The sequence below is a fragment of the Lygodium microphyllum genome, chromosome 5 (assembly GCF_053477565.2).
Source record: "Lygodium microphyllum isolate KBCC chromosome 5, Lygodium_microphyllum_v1.1.10, whole genome shotgun sequence".
NCBI classification, from domain to species: Eukaryota; Viridiplantae; Streptophyta; class Polypodiopsida; order Schizaeales; family Lygodiaceae; genus Lygodium; species Lygodium microphyllum.
In genome coordinates, this window is record NC_141139.1 from 171,620,657 (window position 1) to 171,644,166 (window position 23,510).

The following is a 23,510-nucleotide window of genomic DNA, read 5'->3' on the forward strand; positions in this document are numbered from 1 at the left end:
ATACTTGCTACTTCTTCACTTGATACTACTGAGTTACTTGATGTTTGGTCTGCTTGCTCTTAGTGTTGACTTCTTGATTCAAGGGGGCTTCCTTCCATATAACAAGGAAACAGAGGTGGCATTCAAGGTTGATGCATTGATTACTATTGGACATATGGATAGATGGAAACATGGGTACATGGAAACAAGCAAAAGACCAAGAAAAGGAACGAAGTCAAGCATATCCTCAAAGTCAAGAGTGAAGCTTTAAAAGAAAGCTTCAGTTCAATATTGCCATCAGAAATGCTGCCATCCTTACACTTCAATATTGCCATGCTTATAAAGCGCCCCCTTTATTGTGCTGCTTAGTGAACATGGGCTGGCCATCAAAATAGCAACTACAGACTGTTTAACTTTATCTAGTTCTGGGCTTTTCAAATAACTGAAAAGTTTGTATTTCAATTCCACTTCTGATACCCTCTCAACAGCAAACCACTGAATGAGTCGCAGACTTGTCACTGCAACTAATATTTTTTTCCTCCATGGACCTGAATCCTGCAAAACTGTAATGGCCCTGCTGACAGCATGCCCAACATGGGGCTTGGCATTATATTTTCTCTCATGTTTATCCTGCTTGACAGGTTCACTCAAAGAATGGAGACTTATAAGTGCTGTAGTGTAGCAAGGGAGGGCAGGTTTTCCCTTGATGTGGACTGTGGAATCCACTAAGCTTCTGAGGGGTTTGCCCATCTTCCACGGCAGGATTCTAGTTTTGGAATGCACCAACTCTCCCACATGTCGGATGGCCATACAGCATCAGCCAAAGCCTCAGAAACAATTTTCTGGAACCAAATCACTGCTTTGTATTGCCTCCTCTTTCACATGAGCTCCAAGCTCTGTGGGTGTTCGTGTGCACTTTGTTGTTGCCCACAGCTTCAGTAAATCATTGACCAGATCTTGTTTCAAACCTGAATGCTCATTGGTAAGCTGGTTGCTGAGCTCATTGGTGAGCTGATTGCTAAGCTCATTTCTGAGCTCTATTTTCATTTGTTGAAGAAGACTAGCGAGCTCATCCATGTCGACAACTGGAAAACCACAAATAAAGTGCCATCAGTATAAACCATGATAGGTTACGCATCAAGTGTGATGGATTAGCCACCAGCTATGATGATGCATTGTCTGCCTAGGCAGGTATGCAGGACAGGTTTTCAATTATACTTATTCAGGTGTACCATGCTCGATGCCTAAGGTTTGTGCATGCTGGGTGTGTGACACTCCAGCAAGGAGAGTATCCTTGCAATTCGAGGCAAGAAACATCTCGCAACAAGCACGAAGCAGGAACCCAAGGAGAACTTGAAACTTTGTTTCATCAGGTCGACGAAATTTTCAATCATGGCATGGTAGGTCATGATGCTCTAGTTGGACTGGAAATTAGAGTTTGTTTGAGCTCGACTCCATCTCACAACAAGAGACTAGAGAGTTGTTACGTAGTAATAAGCTGCGTCGCGGTGTTGAACAAGCAGTGAGAGGGAAAAACCTACCCAACACCTATCTACTCCTACAACCTCATCTTGGCCGTCTCACCCCCTCTTGCTTTTGCACCCATTTGCTTCCACTCCCAACCTACCTCATAATACTTGGGGTTCTCTCTATTGATCATGTTTATATCACATATGATCAAGAGTAAGCACTCCACACCACACTCCATTGTTAGAGCAAAGATGGGAGCAGCACCTATGGTTGCGGAGGCACTTTTCAGGGTGGTGACTTTCTTACACACGTTATGGGAGTTACCATGCTAAAGATACCCTAGATTAGCATTGATCTCCTCCAAAGGCTAGTAGCAGAGCAGAGCACCACATGGACTATTGGTGCTCACAAATGACCACTTGGATGAGCTTGTGTGGATTGGATATTGATAGACTCCCACCCTTTGACTATAGCTTGGACTGCCCCACTTTGCCCTTCAGCCAGCCTGAGCTGAATAGAATCATTAGGGTTGAACTTTTGAGGACTAAGACAGAGAGGACATGGATTCAACTGCCACTCTCCACGGAGTCGAAGATGGAGCTCTATCAAAGTCATTTCTTGCCCCTATCTGAGGATGGATTTGATGCTAGGCCAACATACATGAACTTACACTATCCCATGGTATGCGGACTGCTATTGGATAGATTCATACCTCCTCCCACAGATTGAGGATAGAGATAGGCAAATGTACAGACATTCTAGCAGATAACATGATTTGTGAGTTATGTGGATGAGAGCCTAAGATAGAGTAGCACTACTTATGCAGATGTATAGTATACTATGACATACAAGGGAGGTACCACTGCCTCTTCAAGGAAGGTTTTGGCCTCTTTGTCGTGTCATGGAGTATGAAGTCCAGAGATCCTTAGGTCTCTTTATCCTGGAGCTTCGGAGCTGTCGCACAACACTACTATGGGGGACAAGAGATCACCTTGCTAGCGGGTCCTAGATAGAGAGTTGACAAACTTTTTTGGCAGACCGGACCCTATGGGCACTAGTAGCCCAAGCCACTTTGTCAGATACCACACACTCCACACTATTGTAGAGTCACTTTGGATAGGGCCACCGCACTCTCTAGAGCATATAAACCTTGACTGCTAGGGCCATGTCAAAGGAGGCTGCCATACTTGTCAGAGTGCGACGGTGCGGAAGCGTATGACCAACATTGAGAGATAGAGTGAACTGTGATTGTGTTTCCAAGGCGTGCCTCCTCCCTAAGAGGGCCGAGCCCAAATGCAGGTTTTCTAGTTCGAGTAAGACATTCACACCACGCAAGTCACCTCCTCCTTAATTGTTATCAAGGTGTGCCTTCTCCATGAGAGGGTCGAGCCCAAATGCACAAGGCACATATAGAGTTTCTAGTATATGTTTCTTATTAAGGTCATACCTCAATGTTGGTACTCACAAATGACCACTTGGATGAGCTTACATCATCTATGACCCACGCACTTTGACTATAACTTGGACTACCCTACACTTTCCCCCTCAGCCGATCTAAGCTGAGAGGATAGGATCCTCTCTCTCTCCGTTGAGGCTCGAATTGCACTATATTAGTACTTTTATACCTTAGTACTAGCATACATGTAGAATCAGCATATGGAAAGTGACCTAAGATGTCATATGAAGCATTCAGGTTTTTACCTGACATTCAGGCGCCTTCCTGACAGTCAGGAGTTCGTGTCTTTTGTATTCCTGCGTGATGAGAACTGATGTCTTTTTCAGGACAGCGCCAGATTCTGGTCGCTTATGTTTGGTTCTAATAATGTGTATCTGTGTCCGAGACTCTAGACGGCGAGGGCATAGGCTTCTTCAATGGCAGTCGTGTCAAGAAGTACTACCGTCCCATACATCCTCTGCATGAGCCACCAATGTTAGAACCCCCTATCAAAGTACGAGTAGCCATGATCACTGAAATGGATCATGAGGATGAGGAAGCCGTAGAACTTGCATACCTACACATCACGATCATGGCCAAGTGAGCATGCGCTTTGAATGCCTTGATCGACGAGGGAGCAGACTTCAATTTCTTAACCAACGATCATTGGACCCAACTAGGCAAACCACCACTACAGCCGGCCAATGCCAAATTAAGCCCATATGGGGGCCGCTCATATGCACTTCTCGGCAAGTGTAGGGCCGCCATTTCTATCCAGTCTGAGACTGTATCAATGATCTTCTACGTGTTGCCGAACACTGAAGACGCAATATTTGCGTTGTCTACTGCAAGTTATTTGATCAGGAGTGAATATGATGATAATAAACTGTATGATCGTTTTCAGGACAGTGGTTCAGCAATGATGAATATAATATGTAGTTCGTGTTTCTATATTGTTCTTGAAGATTAAATGTACGAAATGGCTGTAGATTGTGTCAGGAAGTTCCCTGCAGTGCTAATTTCCTGCATCTCCTGTTATGGTCCTGATGGTCCATAACACACACACACACACACACACACACTCTCTCTCTCTCTCTCTCTCTCTCTCTCTCTCTCTCTCTCTCTCTCTCTCTCTCTCTCTCTCTCTCTCTCTCTCTCTCTCTCTCTCTCTGTGCACACCTTATGCGTATTAAAGGACATTCCTTAACTTGATATAATGCACCAAAGTTATAACTTTAATAAAATGAACCAAAGTTATAATGCACGAAAGTTATAAGGTTTTTATGTAAAGAGGAGGGGATAAGCAGAAATGTTCTAGAACATATGGAAAAAAAATAGGGAAAAAAAAGTGAGGATGGGATGAGGGCAAGCTTTCATTTCCGTCCTCTCAGTGAGGTGTAGAAAAATGCTTCTGATACTGTGTCATCTACCCAATGGGAGTGGGAGACTAGTACATGTCCTCTCAATATCCAACCTCAATATGTCCATCCTGATCACCCAATTTAGCTTCGCACAACTGAGATTGAGTGTAAGACAGTCAAGGCTATAATCAAATGGTGGTAGCCTATCTATTTGCAATCCATGCCAAGACGACAAAATCACGTCATATGGTTGTATTTGCAGCAAACACAGATGTGGATGGCCTTCTTTGCAACGTCCATGAGCTTTGTGTCTCTCTCACATACCATGCTTTAATACCATGTGAGAGTGCGCAATGGAAAGAAACTGAGAACACAGAGAGAAAGGAACATAAAGAGAGACTGCAAGGAAAGAAGAAAGAAACACTGCATTGACAGAAGAAGAATAATGCTGAATACAATTATGAGGACTGATCAGTCCCTGCATGCAGCTCACAGCATCCCAGTGAGGGCACCAGATCAGATTGATGGAGACAGTAGCACCCGAGATGAAGGGAGAAACCAGAGTCAAAGTGTGCACCTACCAGAAAGAGAAGATGATGATGACCAAGTGTGAGAGGGTCAAGCCGGTGTGGAAGATGGAGAAAGACAAATGGTAAAGTAGAGGTAGAGAGAAAGAGGTAGTAGATGTAGTGGGAGAGGGAGAGAGAAATAAAGAAGGGTGTTGTGATGGCAATGAAGCCGAAAGTTCATCTTATTGGTGAAGACGACCAGTAGGTCAAGTATTATGGAACATTAAGCTTGGATATTGAAGGCACATTGCCTTGTTGTTATAGAATAACCTAGTCATTTGGGTGTTGAGAGAGAAGAAGGAACCAACGAGTTTGATTGCATGTGATGATGGAGGGTGGGCTTTGCAAGCTCTTTCCAACCACGAGCTGAGATTGTTTTGGCATGCCACCTGATATAGTCTTACCCGAGTTGAATTTACACAAGATGGGGTGGCTATGGAGGATTCGGAGGAGTGCTAACAACACTAGTCCAAGAGGCTATGGGAGAAATGGATAGAGAAGATGAAGAGGAGGAAACACTGTTGAGCTAAAATATGCATTACTTGATGATTAGCCTCTTAAACAGCCCCAAAACACACTAAAAAATGCACTTTCAGAGTAAAAACCCTAAAACGGGGAGAGATTCGAGAGAGTTTAGTGGAAACCCTAATTTTTGGGGTGCCCTTCCACATCTATAAATAGATAGGCTGCCCCCATTCAGCCTCATTCCGTCTATGTAGGTTTCACACTCTCTAGTGCGGATTTCAGTCATTAGTCTACCTCCATGTTGTTGAGATATTTGCAATCACACCTACTTTAGTCCCTTTGTGAGAAGCAGTGAGGGCTCAGGGGGACCAGAATCCCATCTGCACAGTAGGAGAAAGTACCAACACTCAATTCCTATAAAGCATTGTACTTGCACTCTTTTTCTAAAGCAATGATAGTACTCTTTTCTTTCCAATAAAGTGTCATGTCACTGTCAATACACAAGATTGTGTTTATGAGTCCAAGTCTCAATCTTGGAACCTAATTCACTTGTGTAACAATTTGTCCTTGTCAAGTTCAATGTCTTCATGAGTTTCATTTTTCTCTTTCAACCTCCATAGCTTTCGCATCTACCATGCTCTAGATCCCGCGCATTTCAACATGGTATCAGAGCCTAGTCGAGCATGGCACTACTTCTCTAGCCTCTCTTGGTTCCTCTCAATCTCTGTAGTTCTTTAAATTCATGTTTAGTGCACCTTGTTGCAGCCATAGCCAGTCTGCACCCTCTCTACTTTGAAATCCTGGATCTCTGATCTCTCTCTCTATAGGTCATATCTTGCTGTGATTCCTTCTATGAACTTATAAAGCTCCTCTATGGCACCTCAGTGCCTAACATCAGTAGCCAATAGCTCCAACATTGCTCAAACTCTTAGTCAATACCATAGCCTAAATCCGTGACCTGCAGGACATACCTTGATTAGAGTTCCTGGATCTCCCAATACAAAGCATATCTCCTCTTGCTCTCTTCTAGAGGATCATTCCTCTGGATCTCCCAATACAAAGAATATCTCCTCTTGCTCTCTTCTAGAGGATCATTCCTCTGGTCAAGGCGCTTCATCCCAGCACCAACAACCATGACATTGGTCACTCTGTGCTCCAGCATTGACGAAATCGTGAAAATCCGTCAAAAATTGCGCCTATTGCTGTCGTCCACCCCGTGCGCCTGAATTCGCCAGCGATTTGATCGATTAGCATAGGGCTTTGATAGATCTTGAAGAGAGCTACATTTCCATAAAAAACTTTTGAAAATGATCCACTATAGCTCCCACAATCAGCAAAAAATCAGGCTCCCCCCAGAAACCCTAATGCAAAAGCCATATCCAAAGCTTCAAAAATTTGACATTTTTCAATGTTTCTCTCACTGAAGTTATCAACAGTGATTTTAATCATTGAGCAATACTCTTTGAAGTTCATTACAGTTCTGGAAGTGCCCGAGGAAACTCAAAAGTTATTCACAAAGCTCGTGAGAGAAAGCAGATCAATATCTATCAAGTGTCATTTGACACTAGTCTTCTTTTTTACTTCATCTACTCATCACTGATCCCAACACACCGAAAGTCCTGCCACTCAGATTTGAAGGTATCAGCATCAAATCAAGAAGGGGAAGATTAGATTTGGATTTAAAAAGAGTAAAGGATTTTGCAGATTTGGAAAGACTCAAACATAGTGTTCATTCATTTAGTGTTTTTTAGCACTTGTATCTCTCAACCAACTCTTCTGCTGCTCAAATCTAATAATTCTGAAGTTGATTTGCTACTGTTCCCATAAGTCCAACATGGGAAAAGACTCTTCAATTGCTTGCTTCAAAGGCGTCGGGTTTCACACCTGGCAGACCCGCATCAAACTCATCCTGATGAAGAAGGGCCTCTGGGCCATTACCATTGGAAAAGAAAAGAAGCATCGTGATGCGGATCTTGTTGTCACTTGGCAAAAGAACAAAGAACGATGATAAGGCTCAGGCCATTATCAAACTGGAGCTAGATGACAGCTATATCCACCATGTGGATAATTGCGAGACCTCACATGATACATGGAAGAGACTTGATACCTTGTTCAGTGCATAGTCTAAATCATCAAAGTATGGTCTGCTGATTGAGTTTTTCAGGCTTGAAATGAAGTTTAGCACATCACTTGCCACACATCTAAATTACATGGAAGGACTTCTAACCCAACTTGCAGGAATCAACATTAAAATGGAAGAAGATGTTTGCATCGGTGTTCTACTTAAGAGTTTGCCTCTTGAATATAATAATGTATCAATAACTTTAATCAACATGCCAAATCTTGAACTTGTTGACATCCAGGCATCACTGTTAGAGGAGGAAAAGAAGCTGAAAACTAAGGAAGAACCAAGTACCTCTAGAGATGAGCATGCATTATATGTTGGCAATAGGTACAAAGGCAAGAAGGATCAGCTCTTCTGTGACTTTTGCAAAAGGAGTGGACTCCAAAAAGGCCTATCTAGTTGTAATAAAAAAAGAAGAAGAAAATGGAGCAAAGGAAGAAGAAGAAGAAGAAGAAGAAGACCACTAGGAGAAGGACAAACCTCATCAGTCCTTCTATTCAGATAGAATTGTTTAGTTTTGTATTTCCTAGCCCTAATGCCTCAAACATAAACTTGTAAACTCCTCAGTTATCCTTGTACTACAGCCTTTGTACACTTTGTGAGGTCCCTGCTATAGCCTCTGGATGTCCATCATGTTTGTGGTATCCACACTTAGCCTTTTCTGCGATAGCCTTTGGCAAATTGCCATGTTTATGGTGTGCCCACACTTTGCAGGTGTTACTTTTACTAAAGCCTCTATATGCTTTGTACTTCTGGTTGTGATTGAGGAGGGGTGCTGAGATATTTGCAATCATGCCTACTTTAGTCTCTTTGTGAGAAGCAATGAGGGCTCAGGACCAGAATCCCATATGCACAGTAGGAGAAAGTACCACCACTCAATTTCTATAAAGCATTGTACTTGCACTCTTTTTCTAAAGCAATGATAATACTCTTTTCTTTCCAATAAAGTGTCATGTCACTATCAATACACAAGATTGTGTTTATGAGTCCAAGTCTCAATCTTGGAACCTGATTCACTTGTGTAACAATTTGTCCTTGTCAAGTTCAATGTCTTCATGAGTTCCTTTTTGTTCTTTCAACCTCCATAGCTTCCGCATCTGCCATGCTCTAGATCCCGCACATTTTAACACACATGGCAGCCTTTGCGATTGCTACCACCACTCCATCTAGCCTTGCAGTGCCCTGGTGCCTTCTTCCAATTGTTGCCCACTGTCTGGCACCATCCCTCTTGCTACGTTTGGCCCTATTCCTCATCGCCAGCACCTCACCCTCATACGTTCTCTACTTTTGCACCTTCTGGCTATTGGAGACAGTAGGCAGCCCTCCTCCTCCATCAGGTGACACTTTGTCTTGTTGAGATATCGAGCTCCACTCGTGATACACCAGGGTGACCGTTGTATATTTATGTCACCGACTTGTCAGTTGCAGACGCGGTTGGTACACCGCCCATGAATAATAGCTACATGATAGCTATCCTTATCTACTCTAGTTCGTGGCTCAGTTAGTATGCCACCTTAGTTAGTTGAGTTTGGTTTGAGACCCATATATAGGGTTCTTCTATTTCTTTGTACTAGAGTTCTTTTTGGCTTACACAACTAAGAAGAGGAAAACTGTTTTCAGCCTCCACCCTTGTGTGTCTTCCCCCATTGTGAAAGCAAGAAAGCTTCAAGCGAGACTCCTTCCTTCTCTCCCACAATCTTGACATGGTATCAGAGCCTTGTTCGTGGTAAGGAGCTCAAGAAAGCAAGCCAAGCTCGCGGTGGTCTGGTAAGAGGAGCAGTGTTGCTTTCATTTCCTGTTTTGGGAGCAGATCTCTGCAGGTAGCACAGCCGGAAATTGCAGGAGTGCATTGTCTCAGGTTGAGACGCCCTTCGCGGTGAAGCAAGAGGGCAGTATATGCTGCGGGAGAGGGCTTTAGCCCTTGGCGACCTTGTTTTTTTGATTTGAGGCCATTTCGGGGCCTGTTTTGCAGACGGAAGTTTTCTGCACGCACTCAAGAAAAGGCTCAGTTTTATGCTGTGCGACCACTGTTCTACAGGTCGGTGAAAAGTTACTGTAGAAATTGTATCATATGCTTGTGCGCAGAGACATTGGGAGTTTCAGAATCATCCTTGGTTCCTGTTTATGCAAAATCGTCACTAGGAAGTGACTGTGTGGTCAAATACCACTTTCGCCAGTTTTGCAGATTTGCCCTTGTGAGGGTGAAGCTCTGTTTTTTGCAGTGACAGAATTTCTTGCAGTATTTTGTAATGGCGTCTGATTCTCTTTCACAGATTGTCACTGAAAAGCTTGACAAGAACAACTTCCAGGCATGGAAGTTTAGAATGACGAATTTCCTTATGGGAAAAGGATATTGGGAATTTGTTGCAGGAAATGAAGAAGAACCAGTTCTTCCTGATGTTCCCAATCAACAACAAATGCAGGCATTTAAAACATGGCATGAGAGAGCCAGGAAAGTTATGTATTGGCTGTCTATCAGTATTTCAGACTCTATGATTGTGCATATTCAGGATGCAAGTACGCCAAAGGAGGCATGGGATACTTTGTCAAAAATGTATAGCACAAATACGCAAGCCAGGAAAATGCAGCTCAAGCAAGAGTTGCATAATGTGCAAAGAGAAAGTATGAGCATCAACGACTACCACATGAAGGTGAAGAAGATTGCAGATGCACTTGCTTCCATTGGGTCGCCAGTGGAAGATGATGATTTAGTTTCCGTGACCTTGAATGGTCTAGGAAAGGATTATGCACAGTTTCGGACATCCATTTCAGTTCGTGAAAGATTTCCTGATTTTGAGGAGTTGATTGCTCTTCTAATTTCTGAGGAACAGAGAAATGGTGGTGCATCTTCTTCAGGAGGAACTTCAAAAGAAGCTGTCTTCTACTCAAATGCTGGAAGAGGTAGAGGCAGAGGTAGAGGAGGCCGATTTGGAGGCCGTGGCAGAAATCAGAGTATGCAGCAAACTCAAGAAAACCAGTCCTATGGAGGAGGACGTGGTAACTCTAGAGGCAGGGGGAGCCAAAGAGGTCGTGGTGGATGGCAAAGAGGCCAAAATGCAAACAGTAATGTTGAATGCTACTACTGTGGTAAAATGGGTCATATGGCTAAAGACTGCTATAAAAAGCAGAATGACATCATGAATGGAAAACTGCAACAAGGGAATTATGCATCTTCTAGTAGACAGGGTGATGACAGAAATGAGCATTTGTTCATGGTGCAGCACATGAACAATTCTATGACAAGTGCAGAAGAAAGCAATGATGTATGGTATGTTGACTCAGGTGCATCAAACCACATGACAGGTCATGCAGAATGGATGGAGGATGCAAGGAAAATGGAAAAACCAGGATTTGTGGAGACTGGTGATGATACTGCACATCCTATTGTGCAGATTGGAAAAATTCCCTTGTCTATGCAGGGTGGGAAAAAGAAATACCTGTCCGATGTATTTCATGTCCCGAATATCACCAAGAATCTGGTTTCAGTTGGTCAAATGGTTGAACAGGGCTTGCAGGTCAGATTTAATCCTCATGGATGCTTTGTTGAGGATATGAAAAATAAAGGTCGCTTGATAGCAAAAGGAAAGAAGAAGGGCAGAATGTTTACATTGGATGCAGACATGTCTGAATTGAGTGCAGCAATGTTTGCACATGGGACCGGTGTAGTTGCAGATATTGATATCTGGCATAAACGCATTGGTCATGTTAATGTACAACGACTTAAATCAATGCAGGCCCAAAATATTGTTGCAGGATTGCCCAAATTCAAGGTTGCAGAAATGCATAAGGTATGTGAAGCCTGTCAGTTTGGAAAACAGGCAAGGAAACCATTTCCTAGACATGTTCAAGAGAGTGAGAAGCCATTGGAATTAATTCACTCTGATGTGTGGACAACTAAAGCTGCATCTCTTGGAGGCTGTCATTATTTTGTCAGTTTTATTGATGACTATAGCAGAAAAGTTTGGGTGTATTTTATGAAAAAGAAAAGTGAAGTTTTTGGGCATTTCAAAACTCTTAAAGCTATGGTTGAAAAAGAAACAGGCTTGCAGATAAAATGCCTAAGGTCAGATGGAGGGGGAGAGTACCTCTCAAATGAGTTTGCAAAGTTCTTGCAGGAGCATGGCATAAAGCAGCAATATTCATGCAGTTATACCCCACAACAAAATGGAATTGCAGAAAGGAAAAACAGGCATATTGGAGAGGTATCTCGTGCCATGCTCAATGAAAAAGACTTGCCAGATTTTTATTGGGCTGAAGCAGTTGCTACAGCAGTCTACATAATGAACAGGACTCCCACTGCAGCAATACATGGAATGACTCCAGAGGAGAGGTATACTGGTAGGAAACCAGATATTTCTCATTTGAAAATTTTTGGTTGCATTGCCTATGTACATGTGCCAGATGAGCTGAGATCCAAGTTGGATCCAAAAGCTGAGAAGTGCATCTTTATTGGTTACTCTCTGCAGCAAAAAGGGTATAGATGCTATAACCCTTCTACTCGTAAGTTTACAGTGAGCAGAGATGTTGTTTTTGATGAGATGAGTAGCTGGTATAAACCAGTAAATGTGATTGATGATGAAGATGCACAAAATGGTAATGCTACACAGAATTCACAGCAGCAGTCACAAAATATTAGTGGACCTGGAGCGTCCTCTAGCAGTGGTTCACATTCTTCGCCATGGACAGGCAGATTGAGATCAGGAGAATCTTCTCAAAGCAATGCAGATAGTGGTATGCAGGTATCACGAAAAGGAAAAGAGAAGGTTGATCAGCCCATGTTTGATGTGAATGCAGGTCACTCTTATGTGGATGGTGAATCCAGTGGCTCAGAACAGAGCATTGATGATGAGTTGGGTATTCCTTCTATTGTTACACCTGGAGTAAGGAAGACCAGGGATGTTTTGAGAGCACCTGGGAGTGAACCTACTTTGCGCAGGTCTACAAGAGCTAGGTATCCTGTGGATAGGCTGAAATATGATGGATTTACAGCCATTCACTATGCATATATGGTCAAAGTGATACAGGAACCAGAACCCACATCTTTTGAGCAAGCCATGGGAAAAGAAAAATGGGAGAAAGCCATGGATGAAGAAATGGATGCCTTGGAAGCAAATGCTACATGGGAGTTAGTACCTTTGCCTGAAGGTAAGAATGCAATTGGCTGTAAGTGGGTTTATAAGGTGAAGCACAATGCTGATGGTTCTGTGAACAGATACAAGGCAAGATTAGTAGTCAAGGGGTATGCACAAACATATGGCATTGACTATGAAGAAACATTTAGTCCGGTTGCAAGGATGGCAACCGTAAGAGCAGTCATTGCTATGGCTGCATCAAAGGGATGGTCTTTACATCAAATGGATGTAAAGAATGCCTTCTTGCATGGTGATTTGCAAGAAGAGGTCTATATGGAGCAGCCACCAGGTTATGTGCATGCTGTTCATCCTGAGTTTGTTTGCAGGTTGAAGAAAGCCTTGTATGGCTTGAAGCAAGCACCTAGAGCATGGTCTGACAAGATAGGACAGTATCTTGTCACTATTGGCTTTCAGATTTCCAAGGCAGATTTCTCACTTTATGTGAGAAAAACAGAGAAAGGTATTATGCTGCTTGTCATTTATGTTGATGATTTGATTATGACAGGTGACAGTGATGAAGATATCCTTCATGTGAAAATGCTATTGAAGCAGAAGTTTGAGATGAAGGATTTGGGAGAGCTGCGTTATTTCTTGGGCATTGAGGCGATTAGATCACCAAGTGGGATACAGCTCTTGCAGAGGCAGTATGGATTGGACATGCTGTCCAAATATGGGATGACAGGCTGTAAGCCTATTTCAGTTCCTTTGGAGCAAAATGTGAAGCTGAGCACAGATGCAGGTGAGCTTCTAGAAGACCCTACTATGTACAGACGCATAGTAGGAAGTTTGATTTATATGACTATTACCAGGCCAGATTTGAGCTATGCTGTTGGATTGGTAAGTCAATTTATGCAGGCTCCAAGGAAACCACATTTGGATGCGGCTAGACGCATACTTAGGTATGTGAAGTCCACATTGCAGTATGGACTATTTTATGAGACTGGGGTTCAGATACAGTTGCATGGATACACTGATGCTGATTGGGCTGGTAGTATTTCTGATAGACGATCTACCAATGGATATGTATTCTCTTTTGGGAGTGCTGCAGTCACTTGGAGCAGCAAGAAACAGCCTACAGTTGCCTTGTCGAGCACAGAGGCTGAGTACAGGGGTGCAGCAATGGCTGCATGTGAGGTAGCTTGGTTGCATAAGCTACTTTATGATATGCATCAGTCTACAGATGGGCCAGTTGTCATTTATTGTGACAACATGAGTAGTATACACTTGGCAAATAACCCAGTCTATCATGCTAGAACAAAGCACATTGAGGTGCATTATCACTATGTGCGAGAGAGGGTTTTACTAGGTCTTATTGATCTAGTTTATGTCAGCACAGAGGATCAGGTAGCTGACATATTCACGAAGGCATTGGGCGCAGAGAAGCTGCGCAAGTTCAGAGACCTGCTTGGTGTGCAGGAATTGGGATTGAGCTCGAGGGGGAGTGTTGAGATATCGAGCTCCACTCGTGATACACCAGGGTGACCGTTGTATATTTATGTCACCGACTTGTCAGTTGCAGACGCGGTTGGTACACCGCCCATGAATAATAGCTACATGATAGCTATCCTTATCTACTCTAGTTCGTGGCTCAGTTAGTATGCCACCTTAGTTAGTTGAGTTTGGTTTGAGACCCATATATAGGGTTCTTCTATTTCTTTGTACTAGAGTTCTTTTTGGCTTACACAACTAAGAAGAGGAAAACTGTTTTCAGCCTCCACCCTTGTGTGTCTTCCCCCATTGTGAAAGCAAGAAAGCTTCAAGCGAGACTCCTTCCTTCTCTCCCACAATCTTGACATGTCTGCTGTGCTTGTAGCCTTCTAGGGCTGCCCTCTGCCCTCTGCACCTTCTACACCTTGCGTTTGTTTCTCCAGTAGCCTCTGGTACCATCGTTTTGCAGTTTTCTCTCTCTTCACACTCCGAGTGGTGGTCACAGACTTGGGATCCATCTCCGATGGACATCACACTCCGACATTTCTCTGCCCTTGAGTTTGAGTTTTGAGTTTTGCATTTAGGGTTTGAGTTTTGCCCTCTATTTCTGTGTCTATCTCTGTGTTTCCGTCATGGTTGTACACTCTGTGTGTCCTCAGTGCAAACCCTAGTAGTTTTCTTCACAAACACCATAACAATAATCGATCAATGAGCTCCACTCACCCATTCCAGTGAGCCCTCTAGTCTCTCTTTCCATAGGAAACCTCGAAGAAGAAGATGCTAATAGGGTTCAACGAGAAGAAGAGGAGAAAGCAGCCAAGAAAAGGGAAGTCAACCATCAACCTCAACAACCAAGAACCTCAAGCAAAAGAACAGTGAGTGAGTAGGGCAGCAAGGCTTAGCACCATCTAGCCAAGGGGACAGGCGAAGAATCATGCTGAAGATTCCCATGAGGAGAACTAGATCCACCATTGAAGGAAGCAAAGAATTGTAAAGGGTTGAAGAAGAATCTAGGAAACTCAAAGAGGAATGCAAAAAGAGACAAGAGGAGGAGGAACAAAGATTGAGATGAGAGGAGGAGGAGTAGGTGGCCATTGCTATCAAAAGATCAGTGGAGTAACCCTCTCAATCTCAAGAGCTAGCCATGATGAGCTCTACATGTGAGGACGTGCCTAGCACAAGTGCTATTGTAGAGAAGGACGGACAAAGACCAGTGGTGGAAGGCAAGGGAAAGGCCCCCATGCATGCAATTCCACCAGTTATGGCCCCCAAAATCACCCTAGCACAAGAAGCCACATAAGTGGTGGTTAATGAAAGGAACATGATGGCGTGGGTGCAATATATATTGGGAAAAGTGCATGAGCTGGCACCAACAACATCAGAAGTAGCCCCAATGGTTGGAGCCAAGAGAAGGGTAGGAGTAGACGTTGAATCCCGCCAAGGTCCAGAAGGTGCCAAGACTACTTCGGTATCATCAACACGCAACACAGAGGAATATGATGAGCTAATAAAAGAGCTCTAGATCCAGTGCTGTGAGAGGATGAATGAGGAAAGGAAAGCTGCACTCAAGCTGAGATAGAAGCAAGAAAAGGAGGCCTTTGTAGCCTTTTGATAGGAAAAAATGAGGCAAATGATTATATATACCAGGGAGATGATAGCTTTGAAAGAGGCCCTTAAGGTAAAACATGGTGGAAAATATCTAAAAGACCTATGCAAAGAAGAAAAGGAAAGTTGTATGGCTTAGAGCAACTCTGTACGTTGAACTCCAAGGAAAATAAATATCTAGAGTTAGAAAACAAGGAGCTGAAGGGGTAGAGAGAGGAGTTGAGACAAGGTTTTCATGCTACAAAGATGCAAAAATATGAGGAGACCATGAAGAAGATGGTTGAGTTACATAATCAACTTCACGCATCACTCCATGAGTAGGCCATCCTAAGGAAACATGTGGAATGCCAGTGCTAAAACAAAGAGAGGATGTTGACCATATGGAAGGAGCAAGAGCAGATGGTAATGACCCTCTCACAAGAATAGAACCAGAACCTGGAATAGATGAAAGAAAGAGTGAAAGGATGGGCAGAAAGGAATGAGGCTTGGATCAAAGACCTAGTAGAATTCCTAGCATTGTCAGAAAGTGAGCACATAATTGCTAAAGGAAAAGTGCAGGCGCTAGAGACAAGGATGCTAGCACAGCAAGAGGCCTTCTTGAACACAGTGCTATATGTCACTGAGGCTGAAGGAGAAGAGACAATGGAAGAGATTAGAAGAAAATTAGAACTCACAAGAAGAGCATCGAGATATATGACCTACATGAAAAGACACGCAGAGCTAGCACCAGCCTAAGCATAGCAGAGCAAAGGGAACATCTGGTCAAGGTAGGGTTATCTAGGCAAGAGATCAATTTGTTGGGCTATGAAGAACAAGAGCCACAAGCATAACACTCTGTTCAAGAACTTGTAGAGCCAAACCTAGAGGAAAATCTTGATTTTGAGTAGCAAGATGATGAGAAAGAGCAACCTAATGTGCCAAGCCCACCTCCACAATTGAAATCCCAAACAGAAGTGCATGATGAAGATCTTGCTACACTAGAAAGGATTGTGGAAGTGAGGTGTAGGAGAAGAGAGTGAGTAGAACTATCACAGAAGAAACTTAGTGCCAAGTCTCAGCTAATGCCTGAAGCCCCTATCCCTCAACGCGAAGATTGCTTACCTGTCAATTGGGCATGAGAATTGTCCCTATGGGAGCAGTATGAAAGCCGCTATAATCCCTTCACGTTCACCTTCTCCTACCCCTGATCACTTGATCGAGTGCTATCCCCAAGGGTGGTGGAGGAGGTGATCAAGCTCTTGATGCGGTTAGGCAAAAGGTGGCTGGGGGAAAGAGCAAGACATCCAATGCTATGGCAGAGGAGGAAACCCGCTTGATATTGGGAGGACAAGGTGATGGAGGAGCCTCGAACAGTAAAGGGCTATGAATCCCATCCAATGGAGAAGGACTATATGGGATGGTAGTATGGATACATGGATGGCCTTCTGCAATACCTTACCATATGAAAGGGATAATCCTATCTACATGCCCTACCTGAGAAGACACGAGGTAGATTTTGATCTAGAGGTGCATGGGAGGTACAGTTTCCTTTGAATCTCCAATGTTAATGCCGCGACCCCTAAGGAGTGCATGATCTTCATGGAAAAAGATCTTTGACCATCTATCGTGCACTTCCTCCAAGAATTTTCTTCATGTCCACCACTTGTAACTATCTCTGCCTCCTTAGGATACTTCTTAAGCAAAAGCCAATAGTAGCAGAGGAAGAGCGACTATCGCCCCTCTTTTTTGATATGAATGTGGGTATAGATAGTTGCACTATGACTAGGTTTATGCTGAGAGCTACCTTATTGCTAGTTCTCTGTATGAATCTCCTAGAGGACATGAGAGATATTCAATTCATGAAGTGTAATCACCCACTTTTGTCCACTACACCTCTGAACATGAAGGTTAACTTAAAAAGCCATATGTTGAGCAGGTCCTTCCTAAGTAGGCCACTAAAACCTCCACCTAGCTTTACCCCTACAAGAGAATAGGATGCAACTCAGTATCATTCCTTTTAATCAATTAATTTATTTATTCACAAAAAAAAATCTCATTTGTGATGTATGAGTGCCATGAACACTGCATCTAGGGACCATTAAATCCCTAGCCCCTCCCCACTTCACACACTTAGGGTACATCAAGGGCAGGACATCATGGTAGACTAAGTCATGGACAACACTTTTTCCTTCCACGAATTGGGTCCTTATGTGTGGGACAACACCTCAAGCTTGACTATGGTTGCCTAAGGTTCATTCGGCCCAACTTCCAATTTTACCACCTTTGGCACAATGCACTACACGACGATAAGGCACACACACCCCTAGGTAGTTCACCTACTTTTCCTTTACACTTACATTTTGTAGCCATGTAGCTACCCAACAACTTTGGAGGCCCTCTTCGATTAGTGACCATGTCCTCAGTAGCAATAATCTCTAATCATATGTTGCAAGCTTATCCTACATGACCAATTCCCCAAAAAATCCTCAAGTTCCATTTACCAGACCATCATCAACTCTCCAACCCTCACCATCCGGCGCCATGGACTAGCACCTAGCTAGGAGGGGGGTAATATTAACCCTTGGAATGATACAAGGTGCTAAGGCACAAAACAAACAACACAAGGCGCAAAGAGACTTATGAAGGAGCATGAAAAGATAGCTTGTTGGAAAAAGAAGACCAAGAAGCATGGAAAAATGTTTTAAAAAATCAAGACATGCAAAAAATAAAGCGCATTTTTGCCCTTTGTAAAAGAGCGCTAGGCTCCCTCTTGTGCAAAGTTATAAATGAAAAGACAAGTAAAAGAGCTATGAGAATATGAAAACAATAGGAAAGAAATTAGGAAAAAGGACCAAGACCGAATGGCTAGTCATGGAAAAAAGGTTGGGTATCCAAAGGGAGAAGGACATGTATAAAAGTCAAAGAGTGAATGGATAAGCTCATTCTTGGTGTGTGTGCAATTTAGCTCTCTTCTTGTTCTTACTTTTGCTTCCTTCTTGTGTATGAGAGAGGGAGTGTGAGAGAGGGAGAGTGCGAGTGTGTGAGAGCGAGGGACCGTGGAGAATCTCTTATTCTCCTCTCTTCTTCTTCTCCTTCTTCTCTTCCCTTTTCTTGCATGTGTGGCTATGGAAGTTGGAGCTTGGAGATGAAGCTTGTTTGAGCGAGCACCTTGAATCCTGGAGCCATTGAAGGATTCATGGAAGTGGACTACAGTGATTAGATTCAACGGTAAGCTCACTATACCCTTGTGTGAGAGCATGCACATCTATGTGAGAGGTAGCCATATCCACTCACTTGAAACACTTAACTTGATAAGTGGTCTGTAGTAGGGTCTTGGTGGTTGCTAGTGATAGCGATTGAAGGGAACTACAAGCTCTACCCCCGAGACCTACGGGCCACTCATTGGTCAAGCGTTTCAACTACAAGCTCTACCCCCGAGACCTACGGACCGCTCATTGGTCAAGTGTTTCAACCCGAGCGGCCATGGCTACCTCTCACATAATCGACGCGTCCTCTCTACCTATGGGCTGTAGTGAGCTTACCTTGATGCTCGATTGAGTACCCTCCTCTCCCGTGCATGCCGATAGCTCCACGATCCTTGAGGCAAGCTCAAGCAACCTCAATCCCTCTCCAACAAGCTCCATCCTCCATAGCTGCGCGAGACAAGAGAAGAGTAAAGAAGAGAAGAAGATGAAGATAGGAGATGGGGGGCTTCTTCTCCTCGGTCCCTCACTCTCACACACTCACTCCCTCACTCCCTCACACTCACTCACTTCCTCTCTCAAGCACAAGTAAGAAGGCAAGAAGAAGAGAAGAAGAAGAAGAAGCTTTTTGCCACACACAAGAATGAGCTTCTCATTCCTTTTTCAAGTTTATATACATGCCCTGCTTCCCACGGGCGGTCATCCTCAATTTTTACATGGCTGGCCATGGCCTAGGCCCTTTTTCTCCATTCTTTCACTTCCTAGCTAGTCCTACCACCCTTCTAAGTTTACAATTTGCACAGAAGGGAGCCTGGCACTCTTTTACAAAGATTTGAGGGCGCTTTTGCATTTAAAGGTGCGCTTTCTTGCTCTTAACTCCTCCAAACTTCGGCGGCTACGCCTTGGACTTTTGGTGGTTGTTCCCATGCTTTTGGATTTTTTCCGGACTTATTATTATTTTGGGCGCCTTCTCCATGCCTGCCATGCGCCTTTTCCTACTTCTCAGTTTTTCTATTTTCTTGCTTTTTTCCTGTTGTTGGTGTTGTAGTAAACATTATCCCCTCCTAGCCAAGTGCCAGTCCCATGGCACTAATGGGTGGTAGCTTGGAAGGTGGTAGTTTTGGTGGCCGGGTGGCCTTTTGAGTTTGTATACATGCCCTTATCGAGGATGGTGTTGGAGGGATTCATCTTTGAAATTGAAAATGGTGTTGAATTGGGTCCCTTCGGAAGGATGTCTTGACAAAGATCTGCCCTTAAAATTGAAAATGGTGTTGGGGCGGATTCATTGGTTGATGTGCTTTCTCCTTGATACGGCCCGATCTTAACATGCAAGGCAAAGTTGTGCACTTCCTAAGGGGTGTGTCTGCCTCTCCATGGTGCGTGCAGTGCATGTGGCGGTGGAACTGGGAGTTGGGTCGAACCTTGGGCAAGCCCGCGGTGTTGTCCCACATTTGAGGACCTAGTTCGTGCATTGTCATGGGTGCGGTGCAGAGGTTAGGGTGACAGGTCTGGTAGTCCTGCCCTTGATGTGCCCTAAACGTGAGGTGGGGAAGGGGCTAGGTGGAAACCCTAGGTGCAGTGAATGTGGCACTCAAGATGTTTCATGGGGAGCTCAAACCTTTACTTTTCTCTTTCTTGCACCTTTTTGTCCTCTAGTGCCCTCTTTCTTTTCATTCCTGGTACTGGCCTCTTTTCTTTTTCTTTTTTCTCTTTCTTTCTCTCTCTCTCTCTTTTTCGTTTTCTCTCTTTTTTTTTTATGATTTATTGATCATGGCTACGATTGGAATACAAAAAAAGTTCTTATGATGTATTCCTATCATCCTCGGATGGTCCACAAGGTGGCCTCAGGCACTTAGGAAAAAATGTACAGCTTTGCTAATATTCTTTGATGCTAGCTCTTACCTTCAGAGGTGTTGATGACAAAAAGGGATGGTTACACCTCGTGAAGTGGGTATCGCTCATGTCCTCTAGGATTTCTATGCAGAAGGAGGGGAGTAAGGTCACCCTCATCATGAGCCTAGTCATGGCACGACTATCGATGCCTAAGTTGATATCAAAAAAGAGTGGGGGAAGGTGGGCTTTCTCAGCTACATGCCTTTTCTTAAGCAAGAACTTATGGTTCGGACTATGAAGAAACATTCAGTCAAGTAGCTAAAATGATGACAGTGAGATCAGTGATGATTGCCTTGGCTTCTATCTATGGTTGGAAGCTTTATCAAATGGACACGAAAAATGTATTTTTGAATGGCAACTTAGAAGAGGAAGTGTACATGGATCAACCAGAGGGCTATGTAGATCCAAAATACCCACATTATGTATGCAGGTTGAAGAAGACTTTATATGGACTGAAGTAAGCACCAAGAGCATGGTGTGATAGAATCGGCAAATTCTTATGCAATATGGGATTTCAGCAAAGCAAAGATGATTGCTCACTTTATGTGAGGCATACAGAAGATGGTATGGTTGTTGTTGTCATCTATGTTGATGATCTAATTATTTCAAGAACACTTGAGAAGGAGATTACCGAAGTTAAGCATGGGTTACATAAAGAGTTTGATATAAAGGACCTTGGTTTGTTGAGATACTTTTTGGGTATTGAGGTTATTGATACCCCTCATGGTATATGGCTAACACAAAGGCAATATGCACTGGAGATGATGGAAAAATATGGCATGATAGGATGCAAACCGGTTGATACACCATTGGATCAAAATGTTAAGTTGATGGATGATGGATCTTATGTTGAGAATGGCACTATGTTCAGAAAGATGGTTGGTAGTCTTATCTACTTGACCATTATAAGACCAGACTTGAGTTATGCTGTTGGATTGATAAGTCAGTTTATGCAGAAAGCATGCAAATCACATTTGGATGTAGAGAGAAGAGTTCTTAGGTATGTGAAGGAGACAGTTGGATTTGCCTTGTTTTATGAAAAAGGAATCAAGCCTACATTGTTTGGGTACTCAGATGTAGACTGGGCAGATAGCTCTATGGATAGAAGATCTACTAGTGGCTATGCATTCTCATTTGGTTTAGCCATGGTAAGTTGGAGCAGTAAGAAGCAACCTATAGTTGCTCTATCAAGCACTGAAGCAGAGTATAGAGGTATTGCATTGGTAGCATGTGAGTAGACATGACTGAGATTGATCTTATATGACACGGGGATAGAGATTGATGGTGGAGTCATTATGTATTGTGACAATGTTAGCAGCATTATGTTGGCAAAGAACCTAGTCTACCATGCAAGGTCAAAACACATAGAAGTGCACTATCACTTCATTAGAGAAAAAGTCATTGATGGAGAGATTGACCTAGTCCATGTGAAAACAAATGACCAAGTTGCTGATATCTTTACCAAAGCATTAGGTAAAGATAAGTTTGAGTACTTCAGGAGTGCACTTGGAGTCTTATGTGTGCAAGCTCATTCTGAGCTTGAGGGGGAGCGTTGATAAATATGACATATTCTAAGTCATATCCTATGGATGTATGTATCTAAAGTAGAAGCATATGTAAAGTGTCCTTAAGTTGGGGGTATCTATCACTGGAGGATACCACTTGTAGTTAACTTTGAGAATGAAAAAAAGGAGAATAATGAAGGAGAAGATAGCAGGTAGCTCTTGGCCATCACTACTTGCTCCATCCCAGTCTTCCTCTACTTTATGTTTATCATCCCCCATTTGACCACCACCCTGCCTCATCTAGACTGCACATTGTTTTGGAACAGTTTTGTACTTGCCCAAATCTTAGGAATGTGCATCCTACCTAGGCTGAAAGTACTTGTCATAAGCTTCATTTTGACATGTGGCATGCCCCGTTTATAGTAGCCTATCAAAAGTTATGACAATTTTACCTCAACAGGCCAGTCATGGACAGCACACTGTCCCTAGTCTTTACCCATCCATTTTCATTGTAATGTGGCTCAGAATAGTACTCTGCATCCCACTCCCTAAGCCCAACCACCACCACTTCCCTCCAGTTCTCCTTTTTTTAGACCTTCAAGGTGGTGATGGATTGTAACAAGCGGTATACATAGAAACTAGGGGTTAGACACCTAGTCACATTGACTGGGGTATATAAGGTATAAGAGTCCCAGTTTGGGGCAACCAGTTATTATCAAGAACATACTCTTCATCTTCATCTTCAGCTTCCATGGCTTCCTCCTTCTTTCTCCCTTGTTTTTTGTCTTTCTCTCTTCTCTTCTAGTCTTCTAGTCTTCCCTTCTCTTCTTCTTGCTCTCTTTCTCTCTCTTCAATTATTTCTCCTCTCTTCTCTCAGCACGACCATCCTCTCATATAGTGAATAGATACCCTAGATCATGTCCGATGGGATCCCTAGTCTTTGTAACCTCTGTAGTAGTCTATCTTGTAGAACTATATCAAAGGCTTTATGGAAATCCACAAAGTAGTAGAGTAGAGTCTCTTCTTCCTCACTTTAGCCTGCTCAACCATGTCCCTCAAGGTGAAGATATGGTTAAGTGTAGAGAATCCCCATTTGAATCCAGCCTATCTTGCTAACTTGATCTCCCTCTCTCTCTACATATGCACTGAGCTCTTCCTCCATTACTACTCCATATATCTTAACCAATGTGTGGTCTGCTAGGATGGTCTTGCAATTACCAAGATCTAGGGAATCTCTTGATTTATGGATAGGCACGATGATATGCATGGTTCACTCATTTGGGAAGCCTTCCCCTAGAACCCTGTTGAACATAAAAGCAAGGAGAGGAGGCAAAATGTACATTACATGTTTGAAGTGCTCA

The 23,510-nt window shown here is 43.3% G+C and overlaps 1 pseudogene; it reads right to left on the reverse strand.

Moving 5' to 3' along the window:
• Positions 1-294: 294 nt before the first annotated feature.
• The window catches only part of LOC148036696 (uncharacterized), a 43,330-nt pseudogene continuing 20,114 nt past the window's right edge, over positions 295-23,510 (reverse strand).